We start from the raw sequence: 26,581 nt of genomic DNA on the forward strand, positions 1-26,581 counted from the left end.
TTAACCCTCTGAACTCTTTTGCTGCTCATTTGTACTCACTGTGGGCTCGTTTTTCACTGCAATACAAAGTCTTACACCTCTATGGAAACAGAACAAACATGGCTAGAGGGAGAGAGACCTCAGAAACGTCTTCTGTTCTGTTTACATTTTGAACCATACCTGCCTCCTATCTGCTCTGTGTAAACACAGCCTGCAGTTCATCCCAGTTCAGCTGGAAAGACCCTGCATTTTTCTTCATGTCACCTTTGGTCACAGTGGAGTCACTAATAGCTTCATGGAGACGCCAGTGAACAGAATCTGGTTGCAGCAAATGGTTTATTTTTGATCAGTTTTTAAATGTGAAATAATGTGATTTTGACCAAAATGAGTAGTTCGAGGACCATCAGAAACCTGTGAAACCTCAGAACATCTGACAGTTCTTTTACTTTTACTAAGGTTTTAAAGATAGCACACCTTTCCGTCCTGCCGGTGGATTCGGAGGGTTAATAAACCGCCCTCCTGCCCACCTTTCTGGACTGAAGGTTCTGAAACGCTCCAGCTGACGGACAACAACTGGTGCGCCGCCAAAACCTTCCTGGTGGAGCGTGCACTCCAGGATTTTTTGTTCCGGGAGTGAAATAAGGAGACATTTGACGGTAATTGTTTGGCTTGAGCACGGAAACTTTATACCGAAGCAAACACTGGAAACACTTCATATAAATTACCTCGAGCATATGTTTGGCATTTCTGTGCTGCAGTTTCTTATTACTTGTTTTTCCACAATAAAGCGTACACAGGTACGAGCTAATGTTGCATTTTCTGTGCAGCTATATCACGTTACTCTCAAAAGGAAGTAAATAAGTTTATTTCTCAGAATCTCGTAGCTCTGGAAAGCTTTCTCCAGCTCCCCTTAAACACCCTCCGTGTTACCATAGAAGACCCCTTACTAAATTTATGCGCGCTCAAGGAACCCTGTCACTTTGAAGGCTCTTCATATTACCTCCTGCCACCACCTGTTTAACACAGCGCTGCTCACAAAAAAAAAACGGGCCACAGTCGGCTGAAACACCATCTGATGTGCAGCCGGCTCCGACCTACATCTGTGAAGATCTCCCGGCGTCCCGGCGTGGATCTGCTCGGCACAAAGGCCCCTCACATCGGCAGGCCTCGAGGTGGAAACCCACCCCGCTCCGAGATACGAGCCGGCCGAAGACAGAGGAGAGGATTAATAAGGCCGGGACTGCAGCGTAGAGCGGTGCAGTGTCGTGGTTAAGTACATAATGTTCTGTACGCTGCACTCGCTGTACCGTAACAGCAGGGCAGCTTTAAAACGCCGAGCTACAGCCCGGGGTGTGTCTGCTCCAAGTCCTGCTATACAATCCAGCTTTTACAACACAACCAAAGAGTGTATCACAAAGCAGAACGGTTTTTGTTTTATTCTGACTTAAGGGCTGGGTGTGGCGTATAAAATGTTATAAGACGGTATCTATGGATCGGGGTGGAGCCGGGACATGTGCTGCTAAGGCTCTTAAAGTGCAGCTATACACTGATGGGATGCTGTGCTGACGACTCGCAATGATTTCTCCATCAGCTTCTGGCTCTCCTCGGCTGATTTGCTGCGTTCTTTATCTGGAGGGTGAAACAATGATTCTCTCAAATGGTTTTCTGATCCTTCATCAGTAAAAAGCAGCATTTGTGATGCTTCATTTCCTCTCCAAATACTGATTAAACCCCTAAAAACTCATGTCTGTGCATCGGAGTTACACAAAATAGTCCCTTAACGTCTATATTTATGTAGAACCATTATTTTTTCCAGTATTCGTAACACCTGTGGACACCTGGGAAAAGCTGTTGAATGGAGTTTTTGTTAAAGAAATTCAACTTTCTTTCTTAATTCTTCATGATTTATGCCATTATAACATTGTTTTCTTGCACAAGGGACATTTCTTTAACCAGATTCTGCAGAAAGTGAATAAATTGAGCTTCACAGTGCAACCATGAAGCCATTATTTATATATTTTTTCCTACCTTTAACAATCCCCAGAGGGAAATTCTGTTTTTCGCATATCCCCCCAACTGGTGGGGGGTCAGAGTGCAGGGTCAGCTGTGGTTCAGTGCCCCTGGAGCAGGAAGGGTTAAGGGTCTTGCTCAAGGGCCCAACAGTGGCCCTTTGGGGGTTTAAACCTCTGACATTTGGATCAGTAGTCCAGAACTAAACTGTTGTGCCACCACTGCCCCTGTTAGTGAGGGTGAAAGGCTGGTTTTCCCATGTAATTTTTGGATTTTTCACCAGTAAAACGCCTCATTTATGATGCTTCATTTCCTCTCCAAATATTGACTAAACCCCTAAAAACTCATCTCAAAGTTACATATTTAGAAGTTTTTTTTTCTCCGTGAAAATAATCTCTTCCTGCCTTAGAATGGCTTAGATGTAACCATACACCGCTGCTTCCTCTGCCTCTCTCTCTGCTCACCTTCAGCTCTGGAAAAACTCTGTAAAACTGCTGTAGGATGCACAAAGACCAGCTGGAACCATGGAGTAATTCAGCCGTCCACATGAGGACCCACTCTAAAGCAGAACAATGATACAGAACGCCGCACCCTGCAAGCTGAGAGGAGCGTTTCTTTAGGTTTGTTACGTGTTAGAGGTCGATACTGGATCCCATACTCTGCATTACTGATTATCCAGTAGCATTATGTTGTTTTTTAACATTTCCTGGAAGAATTAACAAGGTCTGATGCAGCCACATCTCTCTATCTGTACCCTTCATACAGAACAACATTAGTAGTAGCCAATCAACACTGAAATACAGACATTGAAAAGTGAATTTTAATTAACTTTGTGAACCCCAAAGGAATGTTATTTTCAAAAAAAAAAAATCACTAAAATGTCACCATTCATGAGAAGTTGAAAGTGTTAAAACAGAAAGAATCATTGGGATTTTCAACTTTTTTGCAATTTTTGAGCAAACAATCTTTAGAAAACTGAACCAAATCTGTCAACTTTTCTCTATATACCTCACTTTCTAAAAAAAAAAAAAAAAACATGCCAAAAATAAAATGTTCGGTCAAACTAAATTCTGTCAAAAACTAAAAATTCTGCACTTTGTATTGCTTTGTATTTTCGGATGAACTGCAGGATGTGTTCCGTTTTTGAGTAATGTTGCTGACAGACTGACAGACAGACAGACGTACACCGATCGTCACATAACTCCATCGCTTTCCTCGGTGGAGTAAAAATGACTAAAATTACAGAATTTGTCAGACGCTGAAAGTGTTAAAACAGAAAGAATCATTGACATTTTTAACTTTCTTGCAGTTCTTCAGCGAACGATCTTCAGAAAACTTAAATCTATCAACTTTTTTCTATGTACCTCATTTTCCGAAAAATTGGCAATAATAAAACATTCCGTCTAACCAAATTCTGTCAAAAACAAAAAATTCTACACTTCATGTTGCAACTAAAAAGCCATGAGTGACTCAGCTGCGACCAACAGTCACATGACAAAAATCCAGGAAGTTTTTGATTGAACTACAGGATTTGTTCGCACAAAACCGATAGGAGATGCTTATAGAAATGAATTAAACACACTGAGAGGAAAATAAAAAGAACTTGAAGTTGCTTCCAAGCTTTTGTCCTGTAGTGTCTATTTATCTGCTAGCAACTTCAACCAAAACAAAAGGAAAATTTAGGTTTGACACTTCTACTTTTGAATGATCTTCCTGACAGTTGGCCATGATAACTCGTTTCCACTGCAGGAACTTTAGCGCAGCCTGAAACTCTGCTCCCGTTAAGGATGTTGTCAACTGCCAAAATAATATGTGAATAATAGTGAAATGTCTATTTCTTAATGATTTATGGTGTTATAAAATTGTTTTCCTGCACAGGGACATTTCTTTAACAAGATTCTGCAAACAAAAAAAAAAAAAAATTGAGCTCCACGATGCAGCCATGAAGCCATCGTGACTTAATTGTGACCAAAGGGTGACATTTCAGCTGAACTGGGTTGAACTGCAGGCCGTGTTTACACAGAGGAAATAGGCGACACATATGGAAACTAATTTAAAATGTACACAGAACCCAACAGAAGACGAGTTCTTCCTCTTCTTCTAGTTCCACAGAGGTGCAGGACTTTATATTGCTGTGAAAAATGAACCCTCAGAGACAGAAGGAACAGAAGCTGCTCGGGGCTCAGAGGTTTAATCTGCTTCCCGTCTTTATGCTGAACTAAAATAACCGTCTTCTGCCTGCATGTGGAGCTTCATATTTCCACACAGACACAACAACTGTAGCTTTTATTTCATCATACGTGTCGTCCTCATGAGTCCCTTTCTCTTCTCTACAAACCCAGGAGAGAAATTAATCTTGGTTTAATTTGGAGCTCAGATTCTGTAATTAAGACTAATTTATGTTGGAGTATTAATACTAAAAGAAGTCGGATGAAAGAAGCCTTCAGAGGAGCCAGCAGAGCTCGTCTGTAAGTGACATCAGGCCTTTTTCACTTTGAATCAATCACCTTTTTGTGCGTCTCTGTCCTATGATCTGCTTCCTTTCTCTCTTTTATTGCCTCCCACTCACTCTTTCTTGTTCACACTTCACTCCTTCTCTCATGCTTTTGCTTTTCGACGCTGTTGGAAGTTTTTTTCTTTTTTTGGCTCATTGACACGCTTCATTCAGCCTCCGTCTTTCCTGTCTCTGTGTATTTTTATCTGCAGAGACCATAGCCGGCACATGCAAAAAAAAAAAAAAAAAAAAAAAGAAAGACAGCAAACCGTGTAGGATTTACATTATATACCTCCACTGTGCACTTTTATGTTGAGAAAATGGAAAATCCGTGGAGGAAAGTCGTAATAAGAGCCCGAGAAAAACAAGCTGCGAATGAACAAGTGGAAGGAGGCTTGAAAGGCCTCGCAGAGATCTGTGGGAGTGGGATTGCCGTGACAGTGTGATATCTATATCAACCCTTCCAGCGGGCTGATGCTCTGTGAAATGAAGGCTGCAGAACCAATGACAATATTTCTTACACTTTTGCTCTTATTTCTTGGCCTTTATGTAAAAAAAAAAAAAAAAAACATGATTCCTGACTGTAGAATCTTGTATTTCTTGTTTTATTGGACTCCAGAGTTTATGTGAGGAGCTGAGAAGTGTTTTGAGGCCATTGATACTGGATCTCCAAGGTCAAATTTGTAAAAAAAGATCATAGTTTCATTGGTGTACTAAATAATCATGATTATTATCCAAGGAGTCACTCATCAGAATACATTTTTCCTGTAATTATTAGGTGTTTGTATCATGTTTCTTAACTCAGCTGTTTCTTTCTGAGAAGTTCTAGAGATATGGACACATGGAAACTCTCAAAGGCCAACTGACCATCGGCGTACGTTTGTCCTGCAGTTCATTCTAAAACTTCCTGACTTTTGGTCACATGACTGTTTGTCACAGCCGAGTTACTCATGGCTTCACGGTTGTGATACGAAACGTAAAATTTTTAGTTTTTAACAGAATTTTGGTTAGTGTTTTATTTTTGCCTTTTTTGGGGGGAAAATGTCTAGAAAGTTTTTAGAAAGTGTTTAGAAAAAGTTGACAGATTTAGTTAAGTTTTCTAAAGATTGTTCACTCAAGAACTGCAATAAAGTTTAAAATTCCAATGATTCTTTCTGTTTTAACACTTTCACCTTCTGATAAATTATGTAATTATTTCTCCACTAAGGAACGCGGTGGAGTTATGTGACGATTGGCGTACGTTTGTCTGTCTGTCCATCTGTCTGTTCGCAACATTACTCAGAAACAGACTAACAGATTTGGATGAAATTTTCAGGGAAGATCAGAAATGACACAAGGACCAAGTGATTAGATTTTGGCAGTGATGCAGCTTATAGTCTGGATCCACGGATTTGTTAAAGATTTCTGTATCACTGCCAGATAGCAGCACGGCGTCACTGTAACCATGACACTACAGTACTGTATGTTTATCTGCAACCCATTTCACCCAAAACAAAAGGAAAATTCAGGTTTGACACTTCTCGTTTTGAATGATGTTCCTGACAGGTGACCATGATAGCTGGTTTTCCAAGGCAGGAACTTTATTGCAGCCTGAAATTCTGCCCCCATTAAGGATGTTGTCAGCTCATTAAATGGTTGTTATCATCGCAAATCATTTCCATACCTACGGGCCAGCAGGGACCTCTAGTTGGAGAGTTATCATCCGATTTAATGGAGCTCCGTTTTCACCTCGTGTGAATGGCTGTGGAGCTGCGAGTTTGTACCTAGATAGAGGAACAAAAGTCCTCATTTGGAGGTTGGAGGGGGATGGTGGAGGAAACTTGAGTTTGCTCCTGTCTTGGACCATTATTGCACATTTGAATTTCACTCTCACTCACTGTTTCTCGCTCTGTTTGGTCGGTGTTTGGTTCAGTTTAGATGTCAAAAGGACTTGTTTAGGTGTAGAAAAGGATCATGGTTTGAGTTGTGAGGACCATGCTGCAAATCACCGACCTGAAGAAGTTACTAAGATGGTTGTGATTAATTTTTGTTTATCAGTGAACAGCTAATGTGGCTACTAAAAGGTGGCGTAAACCCCTGCTGACCCAGATGTGTGATGATAATAGCAATTTACTGGAAAATGTCAGAACTGAAGAAGAAAATAGTATCCAAACCAGGGTAGGTGCTTCAGTAATGCGATGTCATGGAAATGCAAATAAAAACACACTTTTCCCTGTTGGTTTTACACATTTTACGCCTTCCGTGTCATTCGAAGACATTTAGACGACATGTGAGATGGTTAAGGTTGAGGATGGGCACCAGCGAAGGGTCATTCATTGCAACTACATGACATGCAACGGCACGCCAACTGGAAAACAGCGTTCCGCTAATGCACGCAGTGATTTCCTGTGTCAGAAATGTGCATTTTAATAATATTAGGCTGGTTTTTACCTCCATCTTTCCCTCCTACGTCCTAACACAAACTTGGTCGATCTTTCCTGGACGCCTTTCCAACACTTCACAGATTGCAAATTGTGGTTATTTGCATGGAAATTGCATTTCCTCCTAAATATAGTTGAGCATGCAGTTTAGTTGTATAAAAACACAATTTTGTGGAGACTTACATAACAAATCGCCATTGTTCTGTTTCCTACATGCTCAAAAAAGTGCAATTCCAGATACTTTTTCTTGTTTTGGGGGGCTCTGTGTCAACATTGCAGTTGAAGATGTCAAATTCGGCACAACAATGGAAACAGAAAGGCTTAAAGGTACAAATTTGAGGTTGTTCCTGTAAACCTTCGCCCCATTTCACACCTCCTGAAATGGAAAGCCACCTAATGTGCCACATAACGTGACCATTCTGTCAGCGCTAACATTAATCTCGGGGTTTGGTTAATATTAGACGTACAGTGAGGTTTGTTAAGGTCAGGATCAGAGGTTTACAGTCTGCGGATTAGCTTAGCTATGTCCAGTATTCCCGCTAACTTCAGTGTCAGAGCTGTTGTCCTGTAAATAAACATGAGAATCAATGGAAGCTCTTCTGCCACTTTGAGCCGCCTTCTGCTCCTGCTGCTGTCTGTTTCTGAGCAGAGGGCAAAGCCAAACTCAGAACACAACAATGGGTTATCCCTCAGAATAACCTGCCGCATAGCTCCCGTTTAAAAATGGATGCGCCTCAGCTCCGAGAGTCTTTGTGTTTGAGCGTCAATACGTCAACATTTGTGATACTCTCTTGTAGTATTTAGTACCAACACTGTAAAAGCACAGAGCTGAAACTGAGGTGCTTTCCTGGTGACTCTGGTGACTCAAGAGGCAACCTTCTTCCATAAAACTTGAACTTGAGTAGACCAAGCGCATTGAAGTTAGAGCTGATTATGTTGAAAAATAGTGCAAAAATAATCTTTCTCCTGTTGTATTTTGTTTTCGGTGAGGCCGAGAGCTTTTTGAAACAGCCTCGTATGAACACCGGAGATAAGAAAAGATAAAACTTCACTAATCTCGAAGGAAATTATTGTTGCGGATAACATAAGAATTGCAGTGCCTAAAAGAGTAGAAAAGCAGTAAGACATGAGTATGATACAATAAATAAATAAGCTAAAGGCTAGCATAAAACAGTTGTTGATGTATTTGCACTTGAAGAATGAGATGTGAAGGAAGTTTCGTTGACAAAGTTGTACAAGAAATTGAAATATTGCAAGTGAGGCGAGCTTTGTGGTGATTTTATGAATGAAAAAACACTCTGAGGTAGCAGTTTGACTCTTTGCTCTAGCACTTGTACGCTCGGCTGCTCTCTGAACCCACTTCCCCCCTGAGTGTCACTTCCACGGCAACTGCACTGTAAAGAGAACATCTACTCTTTGTGCAAAACAAGGAAAGACTTCGAAGAGATTGGGCAGCAGAAAGTGGTTGCAGATGCCATAGATAACAAACTCGGAGCCACATGTGACGTCCTGCAGCGAGTCACATGATTCCTCTGTGTTCTGTGTGGCGGATCTCGACCACTAACTCCTTAATGTCTCCTATTGTGTCGTTAAAACACCCGATTTAATGGGGGGAATTGATAAATAGACTGCATGTATGTATGTGTATATGCACGCCAGATTACCCGCTGAATTCCAGTGGCTTCTTTGTAGATGCCAAGATGGGACTTGTTTTTTTTCTGTATGTGTTTCTTTGTGCTTTTGGCAGAATTCATGTGTTCTAAATCAGTGTGCTGCTGGCAAAGCTGCTTCTCAAAAGGTTAATTGGACTCGTGGAATTACAGTCGGTGAAGTTTTGAATGTTAAGCTCATCATGTGATGGAATCAGATGGCTCGTCGTGTCCCACGGCCTCTCATCATGTATGTTCTGAAGGCACTAGCTGAGGAACTCGGCATACCCACGGCTCCTGCAGCGTACTGGGTTATGTTAATGACATGGCTGCACAAAGGAACTGTCTGCTTTAATTATGGAAGAGTGTTGGGCTCATGGCTCCTGCTCTCCTTTTCTGTTTCTTTGATATTCCTTCGTCTTCTTCCTCAGAGTTCCTTCCTTTTCTTGGCGCGCCCCTAACGTGGGCCCTTTGATTTCGCCTCCCCTGCACCGCTGGCAGAGGTGGACTAATCCTCCGAATCAAATGTGTCACCTACTCTAAGCAGGAATGAATAGGCGCTAGATTACCACTAGACACTAATCGCATTTGGGCTCCACGATGATAGCTTCTGTTCTGGGCCGGGCTCGGAGGCCGGCGTGATTTAATGTGAGTCTTGAGCTTTGGTCGGGTCCAGCTGTTGTCACGCACCTGTTGGGCTTCTTCCTTCCTTGGCCTTCCTGGAGTCTGTGGAGCTCATTGTGGGATCAAAAACAAATGGAGGGGAGTCGGGTTTGTTTACCTAAGAACACGCTGTATAGAAAAAGCTATAGAAGCACAAAACAAGTCTGCAGACAGACAGCTCAGGAACTCCAGCATAGTTTCTGTTAGTTCTGATACCAAGACTATTTCTTAGCTGTAAAGCAGACTTTCACTACTATTTGGGGTCACTTAGAAATGTCCTTATTTTTGAAAGAAAAGCTGTTTTTTTAAATGAGGATATTAACATTAATGAGGACATTAAATGAATGATAAATCCAGTGTAGACATTGTTAATGTGGTAAATGACTATTGTAGCAGGAAACAGCTGATTTTTAATGGAATATCTCCATAGAGGTACAGAGGAACATTTCCAGCAACCATCACTCCTGTGTTCTAATGCTACATTGTGTTAGCTAATGGTGTTGAAAGGCTCATTGATGATTAGAAAACCCTTGTGCAGTTATGTTAGCACATGGAGAAAAGTGTGAGTTTTCATGGAAAACATGGAATTAACTGAATGAGCCCAAACTTTTGAACAGTAGTGTATTGTGAAGCATTCTGGACAATTTTTGAGTCAGTTTGGAGAAGTTTCAAAGTATTTTCGAGCAGTTCAGAGTCCGATTTAACATTTTTGCCTGTTTTCCAGTGAGTTTGGATCGGTTTTTGAAATTTGGAAGAGGTTTGTTTTAATCAATTTACACAGGTTTCGAGTTATTTGGGACAAAATATGAGTTGTGGTTGATTTTGGAGTCGTTTTAGACCATTTTTGAGACAGTTTGGAGATGTTTTTGTCATTTTGGACAAATATTGAATCCTTTAGGACAACATTAGAGTCATTTTAGACAACCTGGACTGGTTTGTGGACCATTTTTGAGATGTTTCAGACAAGTTATTATCACGGTAGACAACTGGTCAATCACTACGGACATATTTGAAGCCATTACCGACCATTTCAAAGTCATTTTGGGCCGGTTTCAAGGTAAACTGAAGAGTTTTGAGTCATATTGGACAATTATAGAATCACAATTGCATGTGATGTCTAACCAATCGGATTGAATTGCACTGAAGCAAACTAGTGCGTTTTATAATTGATTTATTTTACCAGGAATCGATTTCTTTAAAATAATGATACAATCAGAAAAAATGCCATGTATTAGATCCAATAGTTGGTCAACGCCTACTGGAAACCATCTCCACTTGATGTTTTGGATTGTTTTCATGCAAAGAGCCAAATGAAAACATCAGCTACCTGTCTGTGCAGTACATACGAGGCTCCAGCTTGCAGCTGGTTAGCGTAGCGTAGCATAAAAAGTGGAAACTGGCGTGGCTAGGCTTCATCTGAAAGACACGTAAATCAGCCTGTCAACACCTCTAAAGCTTACTACTTAATGATTTAGTCTTGTTTGTTTAATGGATGCAACCAAAGTGCAAATGAAATATGTGCTTTTACAAGGAGTTCCATTAGCAGCTTTGGTTTTGAAGTTTTCTCTAAATACAAAATAAATGTTAAATGAACCATGAATGTTCTGTTTCTTACTTATACAAACCAGAGCGGTGCCACCAATGTAACGCTCTGAATCCTGAGGGCTGTTTATTGTTTTAAAAAAATCATCAAAATTATAATATTTATCAGAGACAGAAACTATAACAACAGAAAAAATTTGTGGATTTTTAACTTTCCAACAGCTCAAACCTAATCATGTATGAATTTTGATTTTATCTGGAAAATTAGCCAAATTAACACTTAAAACCATGATATATCATCAAAATCACTTTGTTGTAAATGTCTTATTTAAAAATACACCAAAAATCAACAGCTCTATGCGCAACAGTGAAGCTATTAGTGACTCAGCTGCAACCTGTTTAGAGAGTATTCAGGTGGACTGGGTTGAACTACAGGCAGTGTTCACACAGAGCAGATGAGACACAAGTATTAAAACAAAACATGTCAGTAGTAAAATATTTAAAGCATGTAGAGCCTCTTGAAAACTCCTGAAAAATGTACGATTCCACATTTCTTCAACAAATAATCCAAAATATCCAACTTTTTGAACTATATTTCCATGATTTATGGCCTCCTAACTGTATCATAGTTCTGAGTCCTCTCTCCTTCTAGCTGTGGATTTGCTGTTTCCACAGAGGTACTGGACTTTATAGTACAGTGAAAAATGAGCCCACAGTGAGTAAAAGTGTTACAAAAGCAAATAAAAATGGCCAGAAAGTGCTTGAGGTTGACAGCAGGGCTTACATGTTGAATTGAAATCCTTGAGCTGCAGCGTGTCGAGGATAAACACAGCCTTTCACATGCATATTTCAAACTCCAATTGGAAGTGCTATATGTGGCATACAGAACACTGAGGAACAGTGTGTGTGCAGCTGAAACATGGTCAGCGTGCTTTAAATATACGGCATTATATATGGCCCGGCGTAACCTAGCATAAACATTACATAATTGTCTGCCGGAGCCTTTTCTTCAGCAGTCCGGTTTGTTTATGTTGGACGGGACTTGAATGGGAGTGCTGTGGACACGGTGGTATTTGGTCAGCGGTGCAAATATGTAGCCGGACTGCATCCTGTCCATCAGAACACGACCCGAGAAAATAAATGGCAGCGACTCGGAGACCTTGCTCTTGTTTCTTTTGGTTTTGTACGAAACCCCAAAAGCTGCACTGGAAACGTTTTTTTTTTGGAAATCAATTTAAAACCAGCTGCGGTTACGGCGCTTAAATGGGTCATTTTTCACTGTCGCAGCTGAACAAAGATCTAATTTGTCTCCATTCGCAGGGTTTGCGTGCAATTTCTCCGCTTTAGAGACGAACATGCGTTGGTTTTTGGGATTTCTGTAGCATCTTTGCTGACATGAAACTGTTTGGTAGGAACTGCTCTCCATTTTTAGTCCATTTAAATTGTGTTTTTGCTTCAATGAGAGGATCTGATGAAAGTATTTTATGTTACAGCTGCACGATATCGGAGAAAAAATGACATTAGATTTTCTGCCATGTATATTCTACTATGAACAAAAAAATTGGAAGCATTTTGCGGTCATCTTGTTCTCGGCGGCAGCTTTCAGCACCTCTTCTGATGTTTTACGGACTCCTCAGCTCTCATTGAGGCATCTCTCATCATCATTTTTTGGGGATCTTTGCAGCATCTTTGCTCTTTTCTCACCTTTCATGCCCCCCTTTTTGCAGATACAGTGTGGAGGGCACCGGAGCACAGCTATTTGCAGCTTGACCCCACAGTAAATTTTCATTTTTGACAACCCCGTTGCATTGTCTGCCCGCTGTCGGCCGTGACCCTCGGTTCTACCCCCCTCTGGTCTCCTTGAACCGTCCAGCTGTGCAGCCTCTCATCAACGAGACCTTGTGTCCCGCCGCCTTTCTTCCTCTTTTTCCTCCTCCTTCATATCTGTCCTTATTGCTATATGTCCCCTCCCTCTCTCTTTAGTCATCCTCTTCCTGACAATTTTACGAGCACTCGTATAGTGAACTCGGTATAAAACGGCCGCCCTTGGAGCGCCGCCGCCGACACGCCGATACCCGCCATCCACAACCCCAATAGATCGACTCGCAGATGGGCTGAAGGACGTTTTCCGTACGTGCAGGTAAATGATTTTGTTCTCCCTCGGCTCCGCAATCCATTCCAGGGTGACGATCTCGAGCGTTTTCTGAGTGAAAGAGCGCATTCAGAGCCGGGAACTTGTTTTGTTTTTGAGCAGCTAAAACAGCATGAAGGGAGCAATTTCTTGTCTCTGACTTTGCAGCGGTTCCAGATGGGCCGATTGCAGAAATGTTTACGTGTGTGTTGCTGCTGACTCGCGTTACAAACCACAAACATGTGACTCTGTGACATGTTACTGGCTGAAACATAGACGCCCCTCAGACAAGTAGAACCTCCATAATGACGTCCAGTTTGACCGGCAGCAGAGGCGTAGCGAAGGAAATGTTGCTCTTCCAAAACAAAAAAGCTGTTTTCGTAGAAACTTCTCCCTATTTTTAGTACATTTTAGTTGTGTGTTTGCCTCAATAATGGAGTACCGCATGTTAAAGCTGCACAATATTGGGGAAAACTGATATTTTTGTTCATCTGCAACATATATTCCAATAGCGGTTTGTGGTTCACCCAGAATAACAAACTGAAATAGATTGTTTTTCTGTTTGCATAAACATTAACTGATTAAAACTGAAAAATACAACGTGGTAATGACTCATAACGTCCAGTTTCACCGGCGGTGGAAGAAATTTAGGTCCTGCAGAACTAAACAACAACAAAAACAGTTTGGTAGGAACTTTATAGTGGTGTTTTTACTTCAATTGGAGGATCTGTTGAGCGAACTGTACAAAAAAGTGACATTTAGGTTTTGTGCAACATAAATTCCACTATGAATGGAATTTTCTTCCTTTACATAAACATTAATAGAATAAAAAAGAAACACCAAAAAATATGGCTTGATAAAGTCTCATAACGTCCAGTTTAACCAGTAGTGGAGGTATGGTGATGGAAATTTTGATCTTGCAAAACAAAACTGAACCAAAAACCAGTTTGATAGGAACTTCTCCCTATACGAAGCAGATTATTTGCTTCAGTTAAAGGATTTGTTGCAAGTTTTGTATGTTGAAGCTGCAGAATGTTGGGGAAAAAGTGACATGTTTAGATTTTGAGCAACATATATTCCAATATGAAAGAATGGGAAGTAGTTTGGTCCACTTGTTTTTAGTCATGTATTGCCAAAAGTAATAAAAATAAATTTTTTTCTACATTCAGTAGGAGAGTCTATTGGAAGTATTGTGTGTTAAAGCTGACATATTTTGTTTTTCTGCAACATACATTCCAATATAAATTTAAAAAAAAAAACAGAGGCATTTTGTGGTCAGCCTGGTCCACTTCTTCAGAAATAGAATAAAATGGTATTTCCTCCCTTTATGTATACATCAATGGGATAAAAAAACAAAAAAAAAAACAAAACTAGAACAGAAACTAATACAGCTTGGTAAAATCTGTTTTAACAAAATAATAACAGTTAATTTCAAACAAAATGCACCAAAACCAACATGATAGACCAAAACCTGCACTTATTCTAAATGTAAAAGTTAAGGAAGTCCATATAAACACACATTCCACTAATAAAACCAGTTCTTTTCTGTCGTCACCACTAACCAAGCTGACTTTCTCAATAACTACTGCATGAAAATCATTTGTGTTGCTTCATTTCATGGTCGTCTTGTTTGTGGCGGCAGCTTCTTGTGGTGTTTTAGGGACTCGTCGGCGTTCATTGAGGCGTCTCTCATCCCTCTGACTTTGCTCTTCCTTCTGTGATCCTGCAGGAAAACACACTTTTTGCTCATTAATAAAGTTAGACGGTCAGACTTATGTAGGGCGGTGATGTCCGACTGGATGAAAACCTGAGGAAAAATCAGGCTTAACTCTTGTTTAAAACTTTCTTTGCTAACTGGCATCGTGTCTTTCATGAGGTGAGAAGTTTCCGTCTCACTGATTTCTCTCTTCTTATGCGGTGCAACGCTGGAAAAAGCGTCTAAAGTGCTTTGGGTGACATTCAGATCTTACTTCTCACACAGCTTTGCGGTGCTGGTTTGAATTTAGTCATGGTTAACGGCAACAAACTGCAAGAAACTGCAGACAAAGAGCCTGTTTTTGGCCAATCAGAATCAGTTTTATCACCAGGAAAGTTCTCATATATGAGGAATTTTAATAATCAGTTGCAAAAACTCAACAGCAAGATTAGTAATCATTCATTTTTATACATTTAAAACATATAAAATGCACATGTAAATGTATGTTTTGGTTTTATTTGGTTTTGGTTGGCTTGATATCGGATTGAAACTATATTTTTAACTGTAAGTAGAGTTTTCTTTAGTTTTTCATGCGAAGACTCAACAGCAAGGTTAGTTATCTGTCATTTTTACACAATTACAACCATATAAATGCACATCTAGATGTATATTTTGGTTTATGTGGTTTTGGTTACCAAAATGTAAAAAGTTACACTATATCCTTAACTATAAATAGAGTTTTCTTCAGTTTTTCATGTAAAAACTCAACAGCGAGGTTAACAATCACCCATGTTTAAATACTGAAAATGCACATATAAGCATATATTTTGGTTTTATTTGGTTTTGGTTGCCTTAATATGTGAAATGACACGATATTTTTAACTGTAAAGAGAATTTTCTTCAGTTTTTCATGCAAAAACTCAACAACAAGGTTAATAATCAGTCATTTTAAATCATTTAAATACACATACATATATTTTGATTTAATTTGGTTTTATTTGCCAAAATGTTGGAAGTTACACTATATTCCCAACTGTAAATAGAATTTTCTTAAATTTTGCCTCCAAAAAAATCAACAGAAAGGTCAGTAATCATTCATATTTGTATATTTAAAACATATAAAATGCACATATAGAATACATAAACAGAAAATGGGGCAAATCCAAGGAATTTGAAGCAATAGAAAGTAATAGAAATGACTGTATATACTATATTTCAGTACTATATTAATATATTGCATTTGTTTTTGCAACCAGATCTTCCTTTTTCGTGTTTCTTCTGCAGCCTGCATGGAGACAAACTCACTTTCTACTCAATAAAGTTTTGCAAAAACACTCCAAAAGCCCTTAAATTGGAGAAAATGATGTTCTGTCCGAGCGACTTCTCCTGTAGATCTGTCAGAGGAAATAATGAGAACCATGTGAGAGTTCTTTCTTTCTCGAGCACCAGTTGTAGCAGGATGTTTGAGGTCATTTCAGATATAATCGCTCTACTGTACGTTGCTCCAAAGCTGCAGATCTTTAGCTCCAATTCCAGTCACATTATTATGTACGTTTCAGCTAATTATTATTTATAAAGCCGTATATGGTGCAGTAGTTAAAGATATTTCCCTTAATTAGGTTTAAACTCAATGTGTAATCACTTTCAGCTGACATCATTAAACGTATATTTGGGATTTATTGTGTTTTCGTTGCCAAAATGTGGGAAGTTCCTGACTGCAAATACTCGACAACGAGGTTAGTTATCTGTCATTTTTTAATAGTTTAAAACATGTAAAATGCACAAATAGACATATATTTTGGTTTTATTTGGTTTTGGGTGCCAAAATGTGGAAAGTTACTCTATATTCTTAAAAGTAAGTAGAATTTTCTGCGGTTTTTCATGCAAAAACTCGACATCCTGGTTAGTTATCTACCACTTTTAAATAATGTAGAACATTTTAAATGCCCACATGGACATATATTTTGATTTTATTTGGTTTTAGTTGTCAAAATGTGGGAAATTACACTGTATTCTTAACTATAAATAGAATTTTCTTCAATTTTTCATGCAAAAACTCAACAACAAGGTGAACAATCAGTCATTTTACATAATATAAAACATATAAAATGCACATACAAACATATATTTTGGTTTTATTTGCCATGATGTGGGGAATTACACTAAATTCTCAACTGTAAACAGACTTTTCTTAAATTTTGCCTCCAAAAGATCAACAGAAAGGTTAGTTATCATTCATTTTTATATATTTAAAACATATAAAATACACACATAATACAGAGTTTTCTGCGGTTTTTCCAACAAAAACTCAACAGCGAGGTTAACTACGAATAATTTAGAACATATAAAATGCACATATTGATGTATATTTTGGTGTAATTTGGTTTTAGGTACCTAATGTAGAAAGTTACGCTACATTCTTAACTGTGAATAGAGTTTTTTTTTCTGTTTTTCCTTAAAAAACTCAATTTTCAGGTTAGTCTTTTGCCATTTTTAAATCATTTAAAACTTGAATAATGCACAAATTTGCGTGCACGTTGGCACACACGGCGCTCTATGATTACACACCACTCTGACTCTTCAGAACGATTAATAGTTGGATTCTCTGGCCGGACTAGTTTTTATCCCTCAGGCTGCTGCACCAGCACTGTGAAATGACTGTAATTGTTGGATGCCATTGGTTTGTGTGGGTTGTCTGCATTCTGTCATGTTCCAGTAAAGACAAAAGAAAGGGCTTTAGAAGTTACATTGAATTGACTATTTAAGTGCGATGGAAAAGGACAAGATTGTGTGAAAGTGGTAATATGTAGGATTCAATTATTAAGCGCCACTGTGGAGATCTCCAGATATTTGTTCATATTGTATTATTTATTTGCAATATATTTGTAAATAAATAATACTTTTTTCTGTGTAGTTAAATTACAGATAAAATATTTATTTACATGTAAAAAAAAATTGTCATCAAAAAGTAATTATTTTACATTTTCTGGAAGAATTTTTATATATTAACAATTCAAATAAATCAAATAAATATTTTTTTCTGTTTTGTTAAAATTCAAAAAATAAATAAAAATTATAGTTATAATTTTACAGATATTTCAAAGAAAATGTATTTATATTCAGAATTTTTGAAAAATCAATAAATTAATAAATCCTTTATTATATTTTTTAAACAGATTTCCCCTGTTTTGTTAAATGAAACATAATAATAATAATAATAATAATAATAATAATAATAATAATAATAATAATAATAACAATAATAAGGGAAAAAAACTAAACGGGCCCAAACTTCCAGAAGTTTTTTATTGTTTTTTTTTTTTTTTTTTTTGCTGTATTTAAGTCACCAAAAAATAAGTATTCTGCAGATATTTGCTGTGATAAATTACCAAAAAAATCTGCATTTTACAGGTATTTTAAAGAAAAAGTATTTATATTAGGAACTGAAAAAAAATCAAAACAGATTTCCTTGTTTTGTTAAATAACAGATGATAATAATAATAATAATAATTATAAACAAAACAGGCCAAAACTGTGGATAATGTCCACACCAAATATCTGTATTTTTACAAATAGAAATGACCATAAAATTTCAGTTTTATTTAGATTTAATCATTAAAAACAGCATCATTTACAGGGTTTCTTCACCTTATTTTCTCTGCTGTAACAGCTATGTATTGTGTCTTTTTGTTGTTGTTTTTTCCCGCTAACAAACCACACAGCCTCTCTGCTAAACTCCAGCTGGTTTAGTTGCTGGAATCTCCGTCTTGAACAAACTGCAGCTTCTTCTTGCTAAGTGAGATCTCCGGAGTATTTCTGGAGGCATCCAGACCTGTCAGCTTTCTGGCTAAATTACCTGCAGCTGTAATCTGGGCTTTTTGTGATGACAGTTGATACGATCCTCCAGACTCTGAGCTCTTGTTGGGGCTCCGTCTATTCATGTCAGAGGATCTTTTACCCCCTGGAGGCACAACGGCGATCCACCATCATTCATGCCCCTGACAGGCCGCTGAATTCCCCCCAGTGCTCCCAGCACAGCAGTTCGAAGCCTCCATAGAGGGGCCGTCCTGGTGGACCGGGGCCGTCCTGCTGGACCGGGGCCGTCCTGGTGGACCGGGGCCGTCCTGCTGGACCGGGGCCGTCCTGGTGGACCGGGGCCGTCCTGCTGGACCGGGGCCGTCCTGCTGGACCGAGGCCGTCCTCCTGAACCGGGGCCGTCCTGCTGGACCGGGGCCGTCCTGGTGGACTGGGGACCACTGACAGAATTCACCCTCGAGATGTTTTCAGTTGAATGTCCTCTGAAGGGGGAAGCCCGTCGTCTGCTTCTGTTCAGACTTCCTCCAGCCCGCTGTGGCTGTTTTGCCTGGTGACATCATGCTGCTGGTGTTTTCTCTTTGGCTTTTTCTTCTCCTAGACACCAGCTGGAAGCAGAAGGAGCTCAGATCTCTACAGAACAGGACTTTTAGACCAAATCAGGATCATTGGTCAAAGGCTTGTCACTCGTATGAAGAAACTGCTGTCTTTTGGTTGGTGCCAACTGGTGATTGTCTGGAAAAATAGCTGGAAAAATGGCGTCCAAGAGTCTCTGAAATAACATCCCATAGTTCAACTACAAAAAAAAAAAAAATAAATAGTTTGTTAAATCCCAGGACTTTTTACTGGATTTAAATCAGCAAAAACAGCAAAAAAAAAAACAACAACATTGTTTTACATAGATAGACAGACAGACAGACAGATAGATTTCAAATATTTATTTCTAAGTACTGTAAATTTACATGTTGAAGAAAACAGGCCAAATTCTGTTAGTAATTTTTTAAATGAAATTTGACAGTATATTCACTCTATTCTTACTGTTTAGATCAGCAAAAAACTTTTTTTTTTACAGATATATATGTAATATTCATTTACATGTTAAAAAAAGCAATATTAAAATGACACTTTATTTCAAATAAGTTTGCAAGAATTTATCTAGTAAAAATAATTTCATTATTGAATTTTCCTGTTTAGTTAAATTACAGATAATATCTTGTAGATATCTAGAAAAAAAGTTGAAAAAAAACAGAATATTTTGACTGCAAAAAACTACTTAAAAACAGGCCAGAACTGTCAAATATTAGAAATAATAATTTGTTCTTGTACAACATTTTTATTTTGTTATTGTTTTCTAATATATCCAAATGAGTCATGTAATTTAATAGCTGTTTTGTCTGTAATTGAAAGAAAACGCTCAAAACCATCATTTTTAAACTGAATTACAGATAATATCTCGTAAAGTCACAGAAAATAAGTAAAACCATAAAAAGAAAGAGGAAAAAAATAATAAAACACAGAAGAACTAATAAAAGTTCATGCCATGACAGTAATTCAATCTTTTTAATGAGTGACCATAAAAGTTAAATCAGAAAAAAATAACTTTCTTTTCCAGATGTTTGCACTTGTTTTGTTTTTACTATTTTACAGTTATTTTGTGGCATACTTGCTACCAGATTTCCACGTTTTTTTTTTAATTTTCCAGTGTAGATCTTGCAGTTGGCTGGTTAAAAGCAGGATAAAGTGAAGTTGACGTGCAGGTTTGCAGGAATCAAACGATCCGTCATGGTGAGCACAAGACTCGGCCTCTGATGGATCTTATCAAAGCTGCCCTGTTCTGACGTCCTGGCAAACGTCCAGGCTGGTGTGAACAATTTAGAACAATGAGATAATTAAATGTTCCCATTAGGAAGCCACTTTATGGAGCTTTAGCTCGAGGACACCAGAGTTTAAAAGCTCCTGCACTTCTGATCAACCTCTTTGCAGAAACATGGTATCTGTAATGATCACATCTCTGCTCTGTTTCTTTCTTTAACCCTCCTGTTGTCCTCATTTACAGGCACCAAAAAATATTGTTTCCTTGTCTGAAAAAAATCAAAAAATTCAGCAAAAAAGTCCCCAAATTTCTGGAAATTTGCAAAACCTTCAGGAAGAAAATTCCAATAATTCCTTAAAAATTGCCTTTAAAAGTTTCATTTTTCAAAAAAAACCCCAAATTTGGCAGGAAAATTCTTGTAAATATTTTCAAAAAATGAGTAAAAATCTTCCAAAAAAAATCCTATAAATATCTAAAATGATTACATATATATCAGTAAAACTTGTAATATTTTCTTAAGAACATTAAGAAAAAATCAACCAAAATCCAGCGAAATTTGCTGGATTTTGGTTGATTTTTTTCTTAATGTTCTTAAGAAACATTTTTAACATTTATTTTTTTCCACCAAAAAATGTTCAAAGATTTCCCAGAAATGTTGAAAATGTGGACATCAGAAGTTTCACTGTGAAAATATATTTTTTTCCCCACATTTCCAAACTTTAAAACGGGTCAAGTTTGACCCGCAGACGACACGAGGGTTAAGTCTCTGAGCTTTAGCTGCATAACCTCACTGTTTACTCCAGGGAGCAACAGTTTCTTTGTTAGGAGGAAATAGGAAGATGCCGCTCGTTGTTGATGCATGTGCAGCCCCTGAACTTCCTGAAAGCATGAAGTGATTTTCTTTTGCGGTCTTTACGTTTGTTGTGTTTGTGTGTTTGCTCGGGTTCACAGCAGTTTCTGAAAGTGAAATGCAGAGTTGAGCGCAGGCCGAGCACATGGATGTTATATGACATTGCGGGGAGGTCGGCTTAGATCCAGCCTATAAGACGGCTATCTGCTCAGGGCAAATATAGCACAGGCATGTGATCGAATGCCACACTCACGCGACCCAAACTCACCGTGCAACAGGACACGGATGGGAGTGAACACACGGCAGCAGAGTTTCACACGTTAACGCTGCAAAACACCCGCAGCACAACCTCACGTTCACATGTATCACACACCTAGAGTTATTCTGGATTATACAACTTCAAGAGACATAAAGTCAAAAAAAGCAGGTATCTTGAATTTTACTCCCCTCAATGGATCCAACAGTTCCCATAATGCAATGCAGTACCATTTTTTTTTTTTTTTTTGCTTCAATCACATTTTGGGCTCATTTTTCACTGTAATTTAAAGTCCAGCATTTCTATGGAAACCGAACAATCATAGCTCGAAGTAGAGGAAACTCAAAAATGTCTCTTGTGCAGTTTGACACAGTTATAATGTCATAAATCATGAAAAACAAGGAGAAAAAACAAAAGCTGAAATCTTTAGATTATTTATTTTACAAAAAAAAAAAAATCTGGAATCAGTGTTTCCTGTGCTTTTCCAGTTTCTTATAGGTGTTACCAATGCTATTCTAAAAACAATGACTCTACACACTATAGATCTCCTAATACTGACATTTTGAATTTGTTTCTATACTCTCCAAGTCACACAGCCTGCAGTTCAACCAAAAAGTCCGTGAATTTTTGTCACATGACTGTTTGTCACAGTGGAGTCACTAAAGAATTCACATTTACATCAAGGATTGGATAATTTTTAGTTTTTTACAGAATCTGGTTAGAGCAAACTGTTAATTTTTGACAAATTTTTAAGCCAGACATGTAGAACAACCAGATTTTCTTGAAATATCATGTTTTTTAAGCTTAGATTTGGTTACTTTTCCATTTGACCATACTTATCACTTACTACTATACACACCCTGCAGTTCAATCTAAAAATAGCTGAATTTTAGTTAAATGACTGTTAGTCACAGTGGCATTATTAAAGGCTTCACAGTTGCACAGGGGAGTGTAGATTTTTTATTTTTTTATGGAATTCAATTTGAGTAAACCATTTATTTTTGGCGGTTTTAAATATGACGTGTAGAATAAACAGATTTTGACAAAATATCACTTTTTTTAAGCTTAGATTTGGTTAATTTACCCAACAGAATCCCATCTCAAACATGATTAGTTCAAAGGCAGTGAAAAATCCTGGAAAGTATGTATAATGCTTTTCCAAGTTCCTTGTGGTTGTACCAGCACTGTAAGTAACAAAAAACTCTTCCTTTCCATAATACAGATGTTTTGCTACTTACGTTTGTATTTTGGATCCATACTTATCACTTATGTAGTTTACACTCCCTGCAGTTCAGCTGAAAAGTTCTGGAATTTTTCTCACATAACTGTTGGTCACAGTAGAGTCACTAAATGATTCACATTTCCATCAAGATTTGTGGAATTTTTAGTTTTTAACAGAATCTGGTTTGAGCAAAACATCAGTTTTTGACGATTTGTTAAGCAAGACACTTAGAATAAACCGATTTTGTCAGCTGAAAAATCCTTGATTTTTTGTAATTTGACTGTTGGTTGCAATAGAGTCACTAAAGGATTCCCAGTTGTGCCAAAGAGCACAAAATTTTTTGTTTTTTACAGAATCTGGTTACAGCAAACTGTTTTTAAATTTTTAAACAAGACGTGTAGAATAAACTGATTTTAAGTTTCAATCTGGTTAATTTTCCCAACAGAACTGCATGTAAAACATGATTAGTTCAAAGGCCATGCAAAAAGTTGGAAATCAAGGGATTCTTTCTGATTTTAAAGGTTCTTGCTCTGATAAACAGTGTCATTGTGTGAGATTTTTTAAAAGAAAACATGTCTTTCAAACCCACTGCTGTGTTTAAAGCTCTCTTTCACATTCACTTTCTTTATCTTTTAAACTTCACGCCTCCAGTTTCATAATTCAGGTTTTCTGTGGAACTCCAGAAAACCCGATGACTCCGACATCACTGGGGTTATTTTCTGAACGATGCTCTTCATCAAACATGATGTGACATCAGTGCTTCGTCCTCTCGCTGCTCTCAGATTGGCGGCGTTAGCGGTGAATTAGCATTTAGCCGACGCTGAGCTGCTGACAGGCAGAGTGATGGTTGTGATGTTTTTGTCGGTCGGCCGGTCCTCATGCTGTGTTTCTGTCAGCCCAGCGCTCAGAAATTCTTTTTTTAAAACACTGTCAATACTCTGGAGAGCATTGTTTGTCGTCTCATCCATTCTCCTTCCTCCCTCCTAGTGTCTCTGTCGTCTTCTTCTTCTTTTTTTCTTTTTGCCCACACAGCCTGCAGGGGAAGAGCCCTCCAGCTAATTAGAGACTTGCCAGTGGAATTTCTCCGCGACAAAAGGAGCTATTCATGTCGGCAAGATGGTGAAAAGGCCTCGCTGGCGGCGGCGATAGCATTGCTCCGAGTTAGCAAAATGAAGAGACTCCGCTTTGAGGCTCGTCCTCTTGTAGAGACACCCGGCCACTTGACTCTCGCTTTTTTTCTTCTTCTGTCTTTGCCGTCCATCATCCTGACAAAAACGAGACACAAAATGACAAAAACAAGACAAAAATGAGACACACTATGACAAAAATGAGACACAAAATGACAAAAAGAAGTCACAAAATGATAAAAACATGACACAAAATGATAAAAACGACACAAAATGACAAAAAGAAGACACAAAATGAGAAAAACATTATACAAAACGATGAAAACGACACAAAATGACAAAAAGGAGACACAAAATCAGAAAAAACATGACACAAAACGATAAAAATGAGGCACAAAATGACAAAAAGAAGACACAATATGATAAAAACATGACAAAATGATAAAAACAAGACACGAAATGATAAAAAGAAGACAAAATGAGACAAACAACACAAAATGACAAAAAGAAGGCACAATATGATAAAAACATGACAAAATGATAAAAACGACACAAAATGATAAAAAGAAGACAAAATGAGACAAACATAACACAAAATGATAAAAATTAGACATAACGATAAAAATGAGACCCCAAATGGCAAAAATTAGACACAAAATGACAAAAATGAGACACAAAATGATAAAAAACATGACACAAATGATAAAAACAAGACACAAAATGACAAAAAGATACAAATTGAGAAAAAACATTACACAAAACAATAAAAAGGAGACAAAAAATGACAAAAACAAGGCACAAAATGACAAAAATATAACACAAAATAATAAAAACAAGACACAAAATGACAAAAAAAGACACAAAATGACAAACAAGACACACAATGACAAAAACAAGACAAAATGACAAAAATAAGACAAAATGAGAAAAGCATGACAAAATGATAAAAACAAGATAGAAAGTGATAGAAAGGAGACACAAAATGACAAAAAGAGGACACAAGCTGAGAAAAACATGACACAAAACGATAAAAATGAGACACAAAATGACAAAAAAACGAGACAAAATGACAAAAAGGGGACACAAAATGACAAAAATGAGACACAAAAGGAGAAAAAGAAAACACAAAAGGACAAAAACACGACACAAAATGCTAGAAACGTGACACAAAATGACAAAAACAGGACATAAAATGACAAAAAGGAGACACAAAACAACTTATCTTCTTGTAAAGACACGTGACTGTCTTTCTTCTTCTTCTGTTTTTGCCGTCGATCATCCTCGGGCCACTCTGTGGACGGCAGATCGTCGTCTGTCACAGCGCCGAGGCTAAGTAGCTGAACTCCCTTCTTAACATGTTGTCTTCGGCATGTTGGTTCTTTCGGTGCTCTTTTTTTTTCTCACTGCAAACAGACACAATCCATCTCCCGGCCTTCGCTCTTAATCCACCGTCTTGATTGCGAGCCTCCGAAATCCTTTGTGTAAACTCGGCCGATGACCTCCGGCCCTCGTCTATTAGCCAAATTAGTCATGTTTAGAGGCTCTCGCTCCTCTTTGCACCTCCATCTGTCAAATTATCCGTCCGTCCTCTCCCTCTCTGCGGCTTTTCTAGGGGAAAATTGATTCTTTGAGGCAGGAAGTCCCCCTCTGTGCTGCATGTCTGTATTAGGGAGTGGGGGCAGTTTTTTTGAATTATCGCTGGAGAAAATTGATTGTAAAAGTTTGTTCTTGACCTTGGAAACAACAATTGATCTTACGCGGCATGTGGAGGTTTTTTCTCGGTGCATTAAGTGGACCTCGACCCAGGAGGAATTTGTCAACCGGTTTTCATATTTTTTATCAAACTTTCTCCACAACTTTCAATCACGTTTTACGACTCCCATCAGAATATAGAAACACATGCACAGATGCATTTCTACAGCCTGCAGTTCAGCTGAAAAGTCCCTGAATTTATGTCAAATGATTGTTGGACACAGCTGATTCCCTTAAGGCTTCACAGTTACGCAAGGGATTGTAAAATTTTTATTTATTTACAGAATTTGGTTAGAGTTAACCGATTATTTTTGGCGGTTTTAAACAAGACACGTAGAATACACGTATTTTGACAAAATATCGCAATTTTTTCTTAAGCTTAGATTTGGTTAATTTTCCCAACAAAACCACATCTCAAACTTGATTAGTTTAAATACCAGTGAAAAAATCTGGACATCAGTTTGTATAATACTTTTCCAAGTTCCTATAGGTTGTACCAACATTGTAAATAACAAAAAACTGCTGTTCTACATACTACAGATGTTTTGCTACTTGAGTTTTTATTATGGATCCACTTATCTACTTTACACAGCCTGCAGTTCAGCTGAAAAGTTCTTAAATTTTTGCTACATCAGTGTTAGTCCCATTAGAGTCGCTAAAAGATTCATAGTTGCGTTGAGGATTGTAGAATTTTTAGTTTTTTACTGAATCTGGTAAGAGCAAACAGTTAATATTTGGTGATTTTTTTTAAAGAAGGCAGATTTTCTTAAAGTGTCATGATTTTTTTTTAAGCTTAGATTTGGTTTATTTTCCCAACAGAGCCACATCTCAAACATGATTAGATTAAATACCAGTTTGTATCATGCTTTTCCAGGTTCCTAAAGGAGAAATTTGTCAACCAAGTTTGTTTTTTATCAAACTTTCCACACAACCTTCAATCACATTTTACAGCTTGAGTTTGCTCAGATCAAAAGCAAAATAAACGACCAAGCGGGTTGATTTTAATGTCAAATCAAGCAGCTGTTTATGGATAAATAAGCAGACAGGATTTCCTGTTTTTATAAAATCCAGTGACACTTCCTAATTTGACAACAGACTCCCATCAGCGTATAGAAACACACACAAATGCATTTCCTTTGGCATTTCCTGTCCAAAGGGGCTGTA

The 26,581-nt window shown here is 38.0% G+C and overlaps 1 protein-coding gene across 2 annotated transcripts in view; it reads left to right on the forward strand.

The window, feature by feature from the left end:
- Positions 1 to 26,581, forward strand: part of LOC111575976 (thyroid hormone receptor alpha) — a 283,113-nt gene that overhangs the window by 87,642 nt on the left and 168,890 nt on the right. The window contains exon 1 of one of the 2 annotated variants that reach the window (XM_055004866.1): positions 12,879 to 12,897. The exons of the other annotated variant lie outside the window; for it this stretch is intronic. The gene's annotated coding sequence lies outside the window, so the exon portion shown is untranslated. Of the gene's footprint in view, positions 1 to 12,878; positions 12,898 to 26,581 lie in introns of those variants that run through there. 2 annotated transcript variants of the gene reach the window in all.

Source organism: Amphiprion ocellaris, chromosome 18 (assembly GCF_022539595.1).
Source record: "Amphiprion ocellaris isolate individual 3 ecotype Okinawa chromosome 18, ASM2253959v1, whole genome shotgun sequence".
NCBI lineage: Eukaryota > Metazoa > Chordata > Actinopteri > Pomacentridae > Amphiprion > Amphiprion ocellaris.